Source organism: Mustela putorius, unplaced genomic scaffold (assembly GCF_011764305.1).
Source record: "Mustela putorius furo isolate JIRA1106 unplaced genomic scaffold, ASM1176430v1.1 tig00003834_pilon_pilon_pilon, whole genome shotgun sequence".
Lineage (NCBI taxonomy): Eukaryota > Metazoa > Chordata > Mammalia > Carnivora > Mustelidae > Mustela > Mustela putorius.
This window is the reverse complement of record NW_025421987.1, coordinates 65,544,661-65,557,351: the sequence shown is the minus strand read 5'-3', so window position 1 is coordinate 65,557,351 and position 12,691 is coordinate 65,544,661. Positions and strand designations below refer to the sequence as shown.

Sequence of the window (12,691 nt, the reverse complement as noted above, 5' to 3'; positions counted from 1 at the left end):
TTGTTGCATCAGAATAAAAAAAGATGGGAATATATTAGTTTCCTGTGGCTGCTGTCATAACGTACCATAGACTGTGTAGTGTGAAATACAAAAAATTTACTCCCTCACTGTTCATGGAACTCAGAAGTGTGAAATCAAGGTCTTGGCAAAGCTGTATTTTCTCTGAAAGCTCTAGAGGAGAATCTTTCCTTCCCTCTTCCAGATTTTGGTGCTGCTGGAATTCCTTGGCTTCTGAGGTTTGTGGCCACATCACTCCAGTCTCTGCCATGGTCTTCGACATTGCTTTCCCCTCTTCTGCCTGTGGGTCCTCTTCTGTTTGTCTCAAATTTCCCTCTACTTTTTTTTTATTATAAGAATACTTTTTTCCTTTCCTTTTCTTTTCTTTCTTTCTTTCTTTTTTTTTTTTTTTAGATTTTATTTATTTATTTGTCAGAGAGAGAGAGAGCACACAAGCAGGAAAAGCAGGAGGCAGAGGTAGAAGCAGACTCCCGGCTGAGTAGGGAGCCCAATGCAAGACTCCATCCCAGAACCCCAGGATCATGACCTGAGATGAAGGCAGATGTTTAACGACTGAGCCACTCAGGCATCTCTATTTTAAGGATACTTGTTATTGAATTTAGAGTCCACTCTCATAGTCCAGGGTTATCTTATCTCAAGATCCTTAACTTAATCAGAAAAGATTTTTTTTTCTTTTTCAAATATGGTAACATTTGTGAGTTTTAAGGATTTAACCTGGATATCTCTTGGAAGGCTACTTTTGTTTTTTGTTTTGTTATTGTTGTTGTTTTGGGTTTTCTTAACTACCACAGTGAGAAAAAGATCCTTGCATTGCATTGCCCTGGGGTATAGAGTCACACTGGAGGCCCAGCAAGGCCCAACTTTCAACAAATGTTTCTGCAGGAAAATGAGAAAATCAAAAGGAATTGTACCTTCTCTTTTCTTGTTGACCTTTAGCCTATATTAAATTCCAAGTCCTTTTTCACAGTAAAGCTTATTTCTTTAATGAAACTACATGTTGTTTAGTGTCCTAGAATTCAAATTATAGGAAGTACATTGATTGCTATTTTGGCAAATGATCTAAAATTATTATTCCTTCATTGTTTCTAATATTGAAAAGTCTTGGGGTTCTTGGGTGGCTCAGTTGGTTGAACATGGACATTCAGCTAAGGTCATGATCTCAGGAACCTGGGATCAAGCCCTGCATGGAACTCCCTGCTTGGTGGAGAGTCTGCTTCTCCCTCTCACTCTGCCCTTCCTGCTTGTGCTCTCTCTCTCTAATAAATAAATGAAATGTTAAAAAGAAAAAAAGAAAGAAAGAAAAGAAAAGTCTTATTACTTCCACTCTACTCCATGAGCCTAGCAGAAAATGTTACAGGCCTCATTGTCACCACTGCAAAAAGCTTGCTATGATAGAAGCATAACCTGTATCTCAATATAGCCACATACAGTTATTTTTAAATATAGGCTATATACAACATAAAAAACAGAAATTTAAGCAAAGAAATTAATAATTAATCATATCAAGATTATTCAAAATTATTTAAATGAACTTAAAGATTTGAAAGAAAATTTCTCAGAAGTATGCTAAATGTTAATTATAAAACATGTTTTTGGGGTGCCTGGATGACTCAGTAGGTTAAGTATGTGACTCTTTCCCCCTTTTTTATTTATTTATAATGGCTGAGATCGTGCCTGTCTTAGGTTGCCAATCCTCAGCACACATGCTTACCCGTCATCGGGTACTCTCCCTGGTCGAAGAGCCCCGGTCTTAGGTTGCTATGGTGTGGGATCAGTCTTACCCATCTTTGACTACCGATCTAGGATACTTAGCCATATCTGGTGGGAGGTACCAGCTTCAAGAGCCATCATGGCTTGAACCATGAGGTGTTGTTGTCGTTGATTGCGACGGACACGGCCACACACCCAACGTAACATTAGTACGTTAGCTGTGATTAAGAGAACAGCCATGGCACCAAGTCCGGCCCACTGTTTGAGGAACAAAACAGATTGCTGTAACATTTTTTTCCACTCACCAACAGAATAGTTACTTTGGTAGAATTTATGGATATAATTTGAGCTCGTAATTGCCTAGTTAAATTTTGAAATTGACGGTTCCAGGTACCATTAAGCATTCTTCCCAATTGTGGAGACAGATTGGCCGCTACTGATAAGTTATTGTAAGCTACGGGAGTAACACAAAGTCCCGCCATATTATGTATACATCCTGTTGAGATTATAGATTCTAAGAAATCTATTTTTTCCTATACTAGATCAACTCTTTGATTTACAATAAGGATCCCAGCATGCAAATGTCCGTTAATTTGTTCTTGCGTAGCCAATGCTTCAGCGACCATTCCTGTGACGTTGTTGAGCGTGGCGGCTGTCTGTACCGAGGCTGTCAATGCTACCGGGGCAGCAGTAGCAGCGGCAGCTTCGATAGCTGCAATAATGGCTGCTGTTATTCCAAAGTCTCGTTTATGTCGAAGCAGCACCGGCAGGTTGTCGGGGTTCACCTGTACTGGCATCGGGATATACGTCGGTATCTTGGCTATTACTGCTGAGTCTCCCACCGTGGCATTCCAACATTCTGATAGCAGACAATTCTGGGACTCACAAGAGAGACTAGATGACTTGTTAATAGTAGAAGCATTAAAAACTATGAAGAGAAAGGGAGCTCTAACACAGACGGGCGTTGGTGAGTAACTTATGTGCTTAGCTGAGGTGCAATTGCAAGTAACATTTGTTTCAAATCGAGAGCCTACGTGATAGTTGTACGTACAGTTACGCCATGTAGACCCATTAATAAAGTGAAGGCTTTCCAAGCCTGTACATGCCTGTGCAGCATTGCAGAGCAGCCACCTATCTAGAAGGTGAGCTGACTCGCCTTGCGCCAGGTCTTGGTAGGTATAATTATAGCCAAAAAAGGTGGAGTTAGAGTAAGTGGGGATTTTAGGACTGAATGAGAATCCTGTTCCCACCCAAACTCCTGAGAGGCTACTATGGCAGCCACTCGTGCGGTGCAGCTCGCACAATAGCAGGCCTTGGTGCAGCAAGGTTTATACGGAGGAGGCCCCTTGTAAGGTGGCGCTGTTGGGGCTGGGCGCGTGGGCATAGGATCTAAGTTATCTACCACTTCCGTCTTTGTTTGTAACTGCACCATAGCTCCTTCTTCCGCTTTTAATTTCAGCTGCGCCATAACTTCCCCCTGCATTTTGAGCTGTACCATAGCCTTCTTTAGCTCTTCCTCCTTTTTTGCAAGCTCCTTTTGCATCTTGCTCACCTTTTGGCTTTTGGGCGATTTCCCTCCTCTGCCCCTTTCATCATCGCTCGAGCTAGATCCCTCACTGTCTGAGTGTCCGTTTGAGCTTTCACTCTCAGAGCTAGTGTCCTTCAAGGAGCCTTTACAAGATTCCTCTTTCACTTGTTCTAAGATCTCCCCTCCCAGTTGCACTGCCTGGCGTATGGGCTCTCGCGGGGATTGCAAACAAACTTTCACTAAAGACCAAATGGCCAGGGTTCCCGGCGTAGTGCGCGGATCGCGTCTAAGGTCTTCTCCTAAATGCTCCCACTGAGGGATGTTTAATATCCCTTCCTCCAAAAACCAGGGAGCCGTTTGTCCCACTTCTCTCAAAAACAAACGAGCTGTTTTATTTTTTAAAGGAGTACCAATTGCTTTAAGGATATCAGAAAGCGGCCCCAGCATTTTATATGTGGCCATCTCGTTTCCCATACCGGAAAGCTTTCTACGCTCATCCTCGACTTGAGGAACTTTCCCTGTCACTAGACAGAAATAGGTGCACTCTTTACCTGATCGTCGCCGACTCCGTGCGTCTCTCACGATGAGATTCCCAGGTCTAAGCACCACTTGTCGCTCTCGCCAGCAAGAATGACTCGGAGACTCATGTAGCGGCGAACCTTTTTTATTAATCGCTTTTTCTTCCTCCTCGCTTTTTTCTTCCTCCTCCTCTTACCCCGGGCGCATGGGTTTTTATGCAGGCAGTGTTAACCAATCAGAGCATGATAACCAAACATAACCATACATGGCCATGCTGTGTTCATGCAGTGCGCATGCACCTCCCGCGTGAGTGGACCTAAATGAACAGCCAATCATATTCAGTCCCTTACAGCTCTTATAGTAGGCCTCCTGTACTGGCTCCCGACAACTCTTGGTTTTGGCCCAGGTTATGATCTCAGAGTACTGGGATTGAGCCTTGCCTCAGGCTCCACACTCAGCCAGGAATCTGCTTGAGGATTCTCCCTCCCTCCTCTGCCCCTCCCCCAACTTGTGTTTGCTCATGCTCTCTGAAGTAAATAAATAAATCTTTGAAAAAAGATTTATTATAAATTGTTTTATTATTTAATGAAAGAGGCTATATTTTCATAAAAAGAGTGATCAACATGGAAGATATAGTAGACGAGAAGCATTTCATGATTTAGATTGAGATTAGCAATCTATTCAAGATACCTATTTTTACATAAGAGCCTATGGAAGAGTTTTGAAATTTCAAAATGGTGAAAATAATCAATAGAAGGCAATATTTTACAACACATGAACATTTTAGGAAATTCAAACTTTACTGCCAAAAATAAGTTTCACTGAATACAACTACATCCTATGGTACACCTGTGGCTGCTCACATGCTCCAACAAGAGTTGAGTTGTTGTGACAGAGATGATACAGGCTACAGAGCCCAAAATTTTAACTACCTGGCCCTTTAAAGGAAAGTTTATCCAACACCCAGGGTAGATGATTAAACAAACAAACAAAATCCTCTGAACAAAATATATCACATATCCTAATTGTTATAATCTCTGTCCCCTTACTATTTCTCTCTCTCTCTTTCTCCCTTCCTCCTTCTTTCTCTTGCTGTTTGAATTACTTCTAAGCCTTTAATGACTCATTAATTACTTCAGGAAAGCATTTAAATTCCAGGCCACAACTTCAAAACTCCTAAATCTAGCACTAACCAAATTATCCCAGTAGTACCTCCTATGTCCATAAACAGCAAAATCCTGACAAGTTTTCCCCAACTCATCATCCTCACAAATCTGGAGGGTTTGCCATCTTATTCCTGCTCCTGAAGGAAAGCCTACCCTCTTCATTCAGTCCTGGATTCAAAATCTTCCCTTTCTATCAAACCACTGTATTTCACTCGAGGACAGAGTACATCTCTCCTCTTCTTTTTTTTTTTAACACTTTCCATTGATGACATCCCACTATGTATCATACTTGGTCCATTTTTTTTTCTTTTTGCATTAAGGACCCCAAATGTTAAGTAATATTTCCTCACTTTTATAATATCTACTCCTAATATACAAATTACTGCATCTCTCTCCTATAATTAAGGGCTACTTCTCCTATGACTTGGATTCTTTAACTACTCCTCACAGTGTTTTTCAAGTTCTAAGTACTTGATCTCTTTTGATTGTATCTAGCATTTTCTGAAACAAAACCAGTGATATAGAAATCCATCCATATTTAAAAAACAATGATTATATGAACCATATATTTATGTTTCATTTTCTTTGTTTTAAAGACTTCATTTTTTTTTATTTGACAGAGAGAGAGAGAGAGAGAGAGAGAGAGCATGCATGCATACACAAGCATCAGAACAGTAGGCAGAGGGAGAGGGAGAAGCAGGCTCCCGCTGAGCAGAGAGCCCCACATGGGGCTCATTCCCAGGACCCTGGAATCATGACCTAAGCCGAAGGCAGACAGTTAATTGACTGAGCCATGCAGGCGCCCTATATTTTTGTGTTAAATTTATGAAAAACCTATGAGAACAGAAAAAGGAGGGAAGGAGGGGAGACAGAGAGAGGAACAAGGCCTTCGAAAGCAACAGCAGATTATACCAACAAAGCCCCTGGTCTGACATCTGCGTTCCAGCCCCAGTATCCAGATCTCTGCTGAATGAAATGGTAGAATCAGTGCTGTGGCCATCTGTACCAATCCACTGAACACTAATGTTCTTGCTGCAGCTGATAGTTGAGACCTCTGCAGCACGATAAAGTGCCTGGAAATTCTATTTGCCATTTTGTGGAAAGGGGTAGGAAATATTGATCAAGGCTATAACATAAGAGTTCATTCAATTCAAAGCAATACAGATACATTAAGACAACAAATATTTTCAACTAAAGAATAAAGGGGTTGGTTGTGCATCTGATATGCATAATTATGAACAGTTGCTACCTTCCTAATTGGATGACTGGGAAATGCTTTTTAGCTGTAGGCATCCAACTGCCAGGGTCACAATTGTGCACTGTGTACACTGGTGTCTGATGAACTGCCTTCATACCCACAGCTCTTGCCATGTCTAAAAGTACTCACCTTTAGACTTGCAATAAAAAAAGCCAATCAGCCTTAATTTACATTATGATAAGAAATGGGAAAGGAGCGTGTTGCTAGTAAATGAGAAATATAACTTTTTCCTTAAAACCTGTGACAAATTCAAATCAGCTAAATCACAAAAAAGGTCATCTTGTGTTATTTCCTGAAGCCACAAGTCTCTGAATTTTTATCTACTAATTTATACATAGTCCATACAAAAATGCTGACTTAATTTTGGTTCCAATGAATTTGGAGTTATGTATATTTGCACAAAAATATTATATTTAATTCAGGATACAGGGCTGTCAGAATAGTATGTAAGCTGATAAAAATAGATTCTGGCATCATTGAAGCAACAACAGCCAAAGGAGCAACTGCCTTTGGAAATTGGAACGAGACTAGTGATCCAGGGAGAGCACTGGTATTTTCATGGTCCTGTGGACCTGGTCTTCATTTTATCTGAAATTATCTGGATACTCCTCGTCCATTTCACACAGTCCACTGTGCAGCATATAGATGCCTGTGTCAGCCATCCACATTGTTTTTTTTTTTTTTAAATAGCAACTTTCTATAACAAACTAGATTTTATCCAAAAAATAGCTGTCATACAGTAGGGAAAAATGCAACTTTCAGAGTAGGATGAAGGAGGCATTTCTTCCAATGCACTGCTATACTGCTAAAAAACTAGGTTAAGATTTAGCTTACCTCTCAGATAATACACTGCAGCAAAATCAGCAGGGAATTTATGTCTGCCAGGGAATAGTTATAGTGACAGATATAGATACTGCAATCTGGTTTCTTTCTAATTGTTCTGTCATTCAAAACATTTGTGTGAAGATTAAGAAAAAAAAAAAAGATGATACTTAAGTATGGGTAAGGCTGAGATATAGAGTGAAAAGCATCCTTATCCCCCAGGTGCCTGTTTCCTGCATTCTTGCCTTTGTGTCTATGAATTTCAATATTTGTTAAGTACAACTCTGTTGTGCTGTAATAAGAGTCTTTCAAAATACAACAGACTAGAGCATGAGTCGAGCCTCCATGTTTTATGATGCTATTTCCCCAGGCAGCCCAGCTTACTGCACCTCATCTCACCCCAGCGTTAGCATTAGAGGGAAATATTAAGAGTTCCATCATTGCCTGAAAGGTGAAATACACCTTTGAAGGCTTCACAGAGACTAGGAATGGAAATATTATAAAAATGTCACCAGAGAATCAAAAACATTCCATATTTGTATTTCAGGTTTAAGAGTAAATGCCTGAAAGTCTGTTCTGATACTAAGTTTCAACAAAACATTATCAGGCAATGGCTTTAGATATAATGTGGCAAGATTATTTTTCTAATTATAATTTGTTAAGCAAAAAACATGCAACATATAAATATAACAGCAAAAGAATATAGCTAAATCTAAAACTAAATTATTAGAGTAAGTTCTTCATTATTTGATATCCTACTAAATACAATTTTTTATGAACAGCATGTGTACTAAAGCCCTATGTGAGAGCGGTAAAACAGCATGGGTAATTGGTCTCCTGCATCAGTATCTTAAAGCTATTAAAATTAGCATGTATTTTTCAATTTCATTTAAAACTTCAAAGTCTCAAAGTCTCAAAATTAAAACAACATTTTCTGCCATACTGTAAGGACCATGAGGGTGTGTGTGTGTGTGTGCGTGTATTTTTTTGTATTTGCTCTGATAAAGATGATTTCCCAAAGCAGTTCATGAGAGAAAATAAGTGCCCAGAAAAGTCTTTAAATAAATAAAATAGTAATTATTTCCAGAAGTAACACTAACAAAAAGCATTTTTAAAATTTCTGTGCTTGACAACTTTTTGGTTTTTTGCAATTTATAAAAAAAAAATTCTGGCAGTTTCCTTTAAGTGATTTTATTGTTGGTTCTATTTCAAAGTATCACACTGATCTTTTTATTTTATTTATTTTTATAAACATATATTTTTATCCCCAGGGGTACAGGTCTGTGAATCACCAGGTTTACACACTTCACAGCACTCACCAAAGCACATACCCTCCCCAATGTCCATAATACCACCCCCTTCTCCCAGACCCCCTCCCCCCAGCAACCCTCAGTTGGTTTTGTGAGATTAAGAGTCACTTATGGTTTGTCTAGCTCCCAATCCCATCTTGTTTCATTGATTCTTCTCCTACCCACTTAAGCCCCCATGTTGCATCACCACTTCCTCATATCAGGGAGATCATATGATAGTTGCCTTTCTCTGCTTGACTTATTTCGCTAAGCATGATACGCTCTAGTTCCATCCATGTTGTCGCAAATGGCAAGATTTCATTTCTTTTGATGGCTGCATAGTATTCCATTGTGTATATATACTACATCTTCTTGATCCATTCATCTGTTGATGGACATCTAGGTTCTTTCCATAGTTTGGCTATTGTGGACATTGCTGCTATAAACATTCGGGTGCACATGCCCCTTTGGATCACTATGTTTGTATCTTTAGGGTAAATACCCAGTAGTGCAATTGCTGGGTCATAGGGCAGTTCTATTTTCAACATTTTGAGGAACCTCCATGCTGTTTTCCAGAGTGGCTGCACCAGCTTGCATTCCCACCAACAGTGTAGGAGGGTTCCCCTTTCTCCGCATCCTCGCCAGCATCTGTCATTTCCTGACTTGTTGATTTTAGCCATTCTGACTGGTGTGAGGTGATATCTCATTGTGGTTTTGATTTGTATTTCCCTGATGCCGAGTGATATGGAGCACTTTTTCATGTGTCTGTTGGCCATCTGGATGTCTTCTTTGCAGAAATGTCTGTTCATGTCCTCTGCCCATTTCTTGATTGGATTATTTGCCAGATGGCTTCCCAGGGGAATTCTACCAAACATTTAAAGAAGAACTAATTCCTATTCTCCTGAAACTGTTCCAAAAAAATAGAAATGGAAGGAAAACTTCCAAACTCATTTTATGAGGCCAGCATCACCTTGATCCCAAAACCAGACAAGGATCCCACCAAAAAAGAGAGCTATAGACCAATATCCTTGATGAACACAGATGCGAAAATACTCAACAAAATACTAGCCAATAGGATTCAACAATACATTAAAAAGATTATTCACCACGACCAAGTGGGATTTATTCCAGGGCTGCAAGGTTGGTTCAACATCCGCAAATCAGTCAATGTGATACAACACACCAATAAAAGAAAGAACAAGAACCATATGATACTCTCAATAGATGCTGAAAAAGCATTTGACAAAGTACAGCATCCCTTCCTGATCAAAACTCTTCAAAGTGTAGGGATAGAGGGCACATACCTCAATATCATCAAAGCCATCTATGAAAAACCCACCGCAAATATCATTCTCAATGGAGAAAAACTGAAAGCTTTCCCGCTAAGGTCAGGAACACGGCAGGGATGTCCATTATCACCACTGCTATTCAACATAGTACTAGAAGTCCTAGCCTCAGCAATCAGACAACAAAAGGAAATTAAAGGCATCCAAATCGGCAAAGAAGAAGTCAAATTATCACTCTTCGCAGATGATATGATACTATATGTGGAAAACCCAAAAGACTCCACTCCAAATCTGCTAGAACTTATACAGGAATTCAGTAAAGTGTCAGGATATAAAATCAATGCACAGAAATCAGTTGCATTTCTCTACACCAACAGCAAGACAGAAGAAAGAGAAATTAAGGAGTCAATCCCATTTACAATTGCACCCAAAACCATAAGATACCTAGGAATAAACCTAACCAAAGAGACACAGAATCTATACTCAGAAAACTATAAAGTACTCATGAAAGAAATTGAGGAAGACACAAAGAAATGGAAAAATGTTCCATGCTCCTGGATTGGAAGAATAAATATTGTGAAAATGTCTATGCTACCTAAAGCAATCTACACATTTAATGCAATTGCTATCAAAGTACCATCCATCTTTTTCAAAGAAATGGAACAAATAATTCTAAAATTTATATGGAACCAGAAAAGACCTCGAATAGCCAAAGGGATATTGAAAAAGAAAGCCAACGTTGGTGGCATCACAATTCCGGACTTCAAGCTCTATTACAAAGCTGTCATCGTCAAGACAGCATGGTACTGGCACAAAAACAGACACATAGATCAATGGAACAGAATAGAGAGCCCAGAAATAGACCCTCAACTCTACAGTCAACTAATCTTCGACAAAGCAGGAAAAAATGTCCAATGGAAAAAAGACAGCCTCTTCAATAAATGGTTCTGGGAAAATTGGACAGCCACATGCAGAAAAATGAAATTGGACCATTTCCTTACACCACAAACAAAAATAGACTCAAAATGGATGAAAGACCTCAATGTGCGAAAGGAATCCATCAAAATCCTTGAGGAGAACACAGGCAGCAACCTCTTCGACCTCAGCCGCAGCAACATCTTCCTAGGAACAACGCCAAAGGCAAGGGAAGCAAGGGAAAAAATGAACTATTGGGATTTCATCAAGATCAAAAGCTTTTGCACAGCAAAGGAAACAGTTAACAAAATCAAAAGACAACTGACAGAATGGGAGAAGATATTTGCAAACGACATATCAGATAAAGGACTAGTGTCCAGAATCTATAAAGAACTTAGCAAACTCAACACCCACACTGATCTTTAAATTGGGTTGAATCGCATCCCCCTCAAATTTACAAGTTGAAGTCTTAATCTTCTGCACCTCAGAATGCGACCTTATTTGGAGATAGGGTCTTCACAGAAGCAATCAAGTTAAAATGTCACTAGGGTGAGCTTTAATCTAGTATGGCTGGTTTCCTTCATAAAGGATAGAAACACACATAGAGAGAATACCATATGAAAATGAAAGCAGAAACCAGGGTGATGTTTCTATAGCCAAGAGACATGAAGCATTACCAGTAAACCACCAGAAGCTGGGGGATAGGCATGGAACAAAGTCTCCCTCAGAGCCCTTAGAAGGAAGGAACCCTCCAACATCTTGACTTTGCACTTCTAGCCTCAGGAACCAAGAAAATAAATTTCTGTTATGTAAGCCACCCAGTTTGTGATACTTTGTTACAGCAGCCCTGGAAAACTAATACTGATATTAGCAAACCATTAATGTGTATTAGGTTCGTTTGGTAGTTCTTTCTCAGGAAATACAATAATTATTATTTTTTAAAAGACCTCTTTTTAAAAAGATTTTATGTATTTATTTATTTGAGACAGAAAGGGGGTGAGAGAGACAAAAGGAGCAGGGCAGCAGCAGAGGGAGAGGGGGAAGCAGGCTCCTCACTGGCAGGGAGCCCCTTGTGGGGTTGATCCCAGGACCCTGAGCCAAAGACAGAGGCTTAACTGACTGAGCCCCCAGGGGCCTGGAAATACAATTATTATTCATAGCATGCCATGAATATTATATCATTTAATAAGAAAATATTTTATATTTATGCATTTATATATTTTATATATTATATATTAATATCTTTTATTTTATATATATTATATTTCCTTATAAAATACATTGAGTAAGAAGAAAATATATTTTACTTAAAAACACTATTATTCTTATTTAAAAAAAAACTTCACAAAATAGCTTTTCTTCCACATTTGAAAGAGATATTTTTCAAACCCTAAAAAGTTTTCAATTAATTTTTCAAGAACTATCATGAATAATAACAATATTTTGCAGTTTTCAATGAAGATAGCTTTATAACATTTATATGTTATAAAATAAATATAAAAATAACTATATCTTATATTTATAAAGAATTTTATGATTAAAATTAAGTCCTTTAATCCTCACGACTCTATGAGGCAATATCTTAGGCATTATTTTTGCAAATTTGATCACATGTCAAATTGACCAATACCTGGAAGTACTAGACAGTAGACTGTTGAATGGGACAGAGTTTTGAAAGAAGGGAAAATTTAATACAATGTTTTTTTGTGTGATTATTATTATTATATATTACTATTGCATGTAAGTACCATATGAAAATAAATCGCCCTAGTACTTTAAGTCAAACCCCTCCCTAAAGTCCTTTAATGAGACTTGGCAGAGATATGTGTCTTCAACTCTAGCTTTGTTTAAATTTTAAACTCTTCAAATTAACTACAATTGGAAAATGTTTGCTTACTTTGCTCAAAGTTCTCGCAAGCTCAGCAAATCTTTTTAGAACACAGACTTAACTTTCTACCTTCCTTTCTGTCTCTGCTACACAGTACTTCAATAATGTTATTTAATCTTTTAAAACGTCTCCTTTTAACTACTCATTATGTGTGTGTGTGTGTTAGATATCTTACCCATGCTAAGTAAAATTTGCCTACACATCTATAACTGTGATTATTCATAACTTAAAAGTCAAATCCAGGTCATATAACTTAACCTTGAGTTAGAGTATGTTTAAAATAAATGACTAT

The 12,691-nt window shown here is 38.6% G+C and overlaps 1 non-coding gene across 1 annotated transcript; it reads right to left on the bottom strand.

The window, feature by feature from the left end:
• Nucleotides 1-1,364: 1,364 nt before the first annotated feature.
• LOC123394641 lies at nt 1,365-1,467 on the bottom strand. Its single transcript, XR_006609395.1, has one exon. It is a non-coding gene; the product is annotated as a small nucleolar RNA SNORA1 (small nucleolar RNA).
• Nucleotides 1,468-12,691: the final 11,224 nt, after the last annotated feature.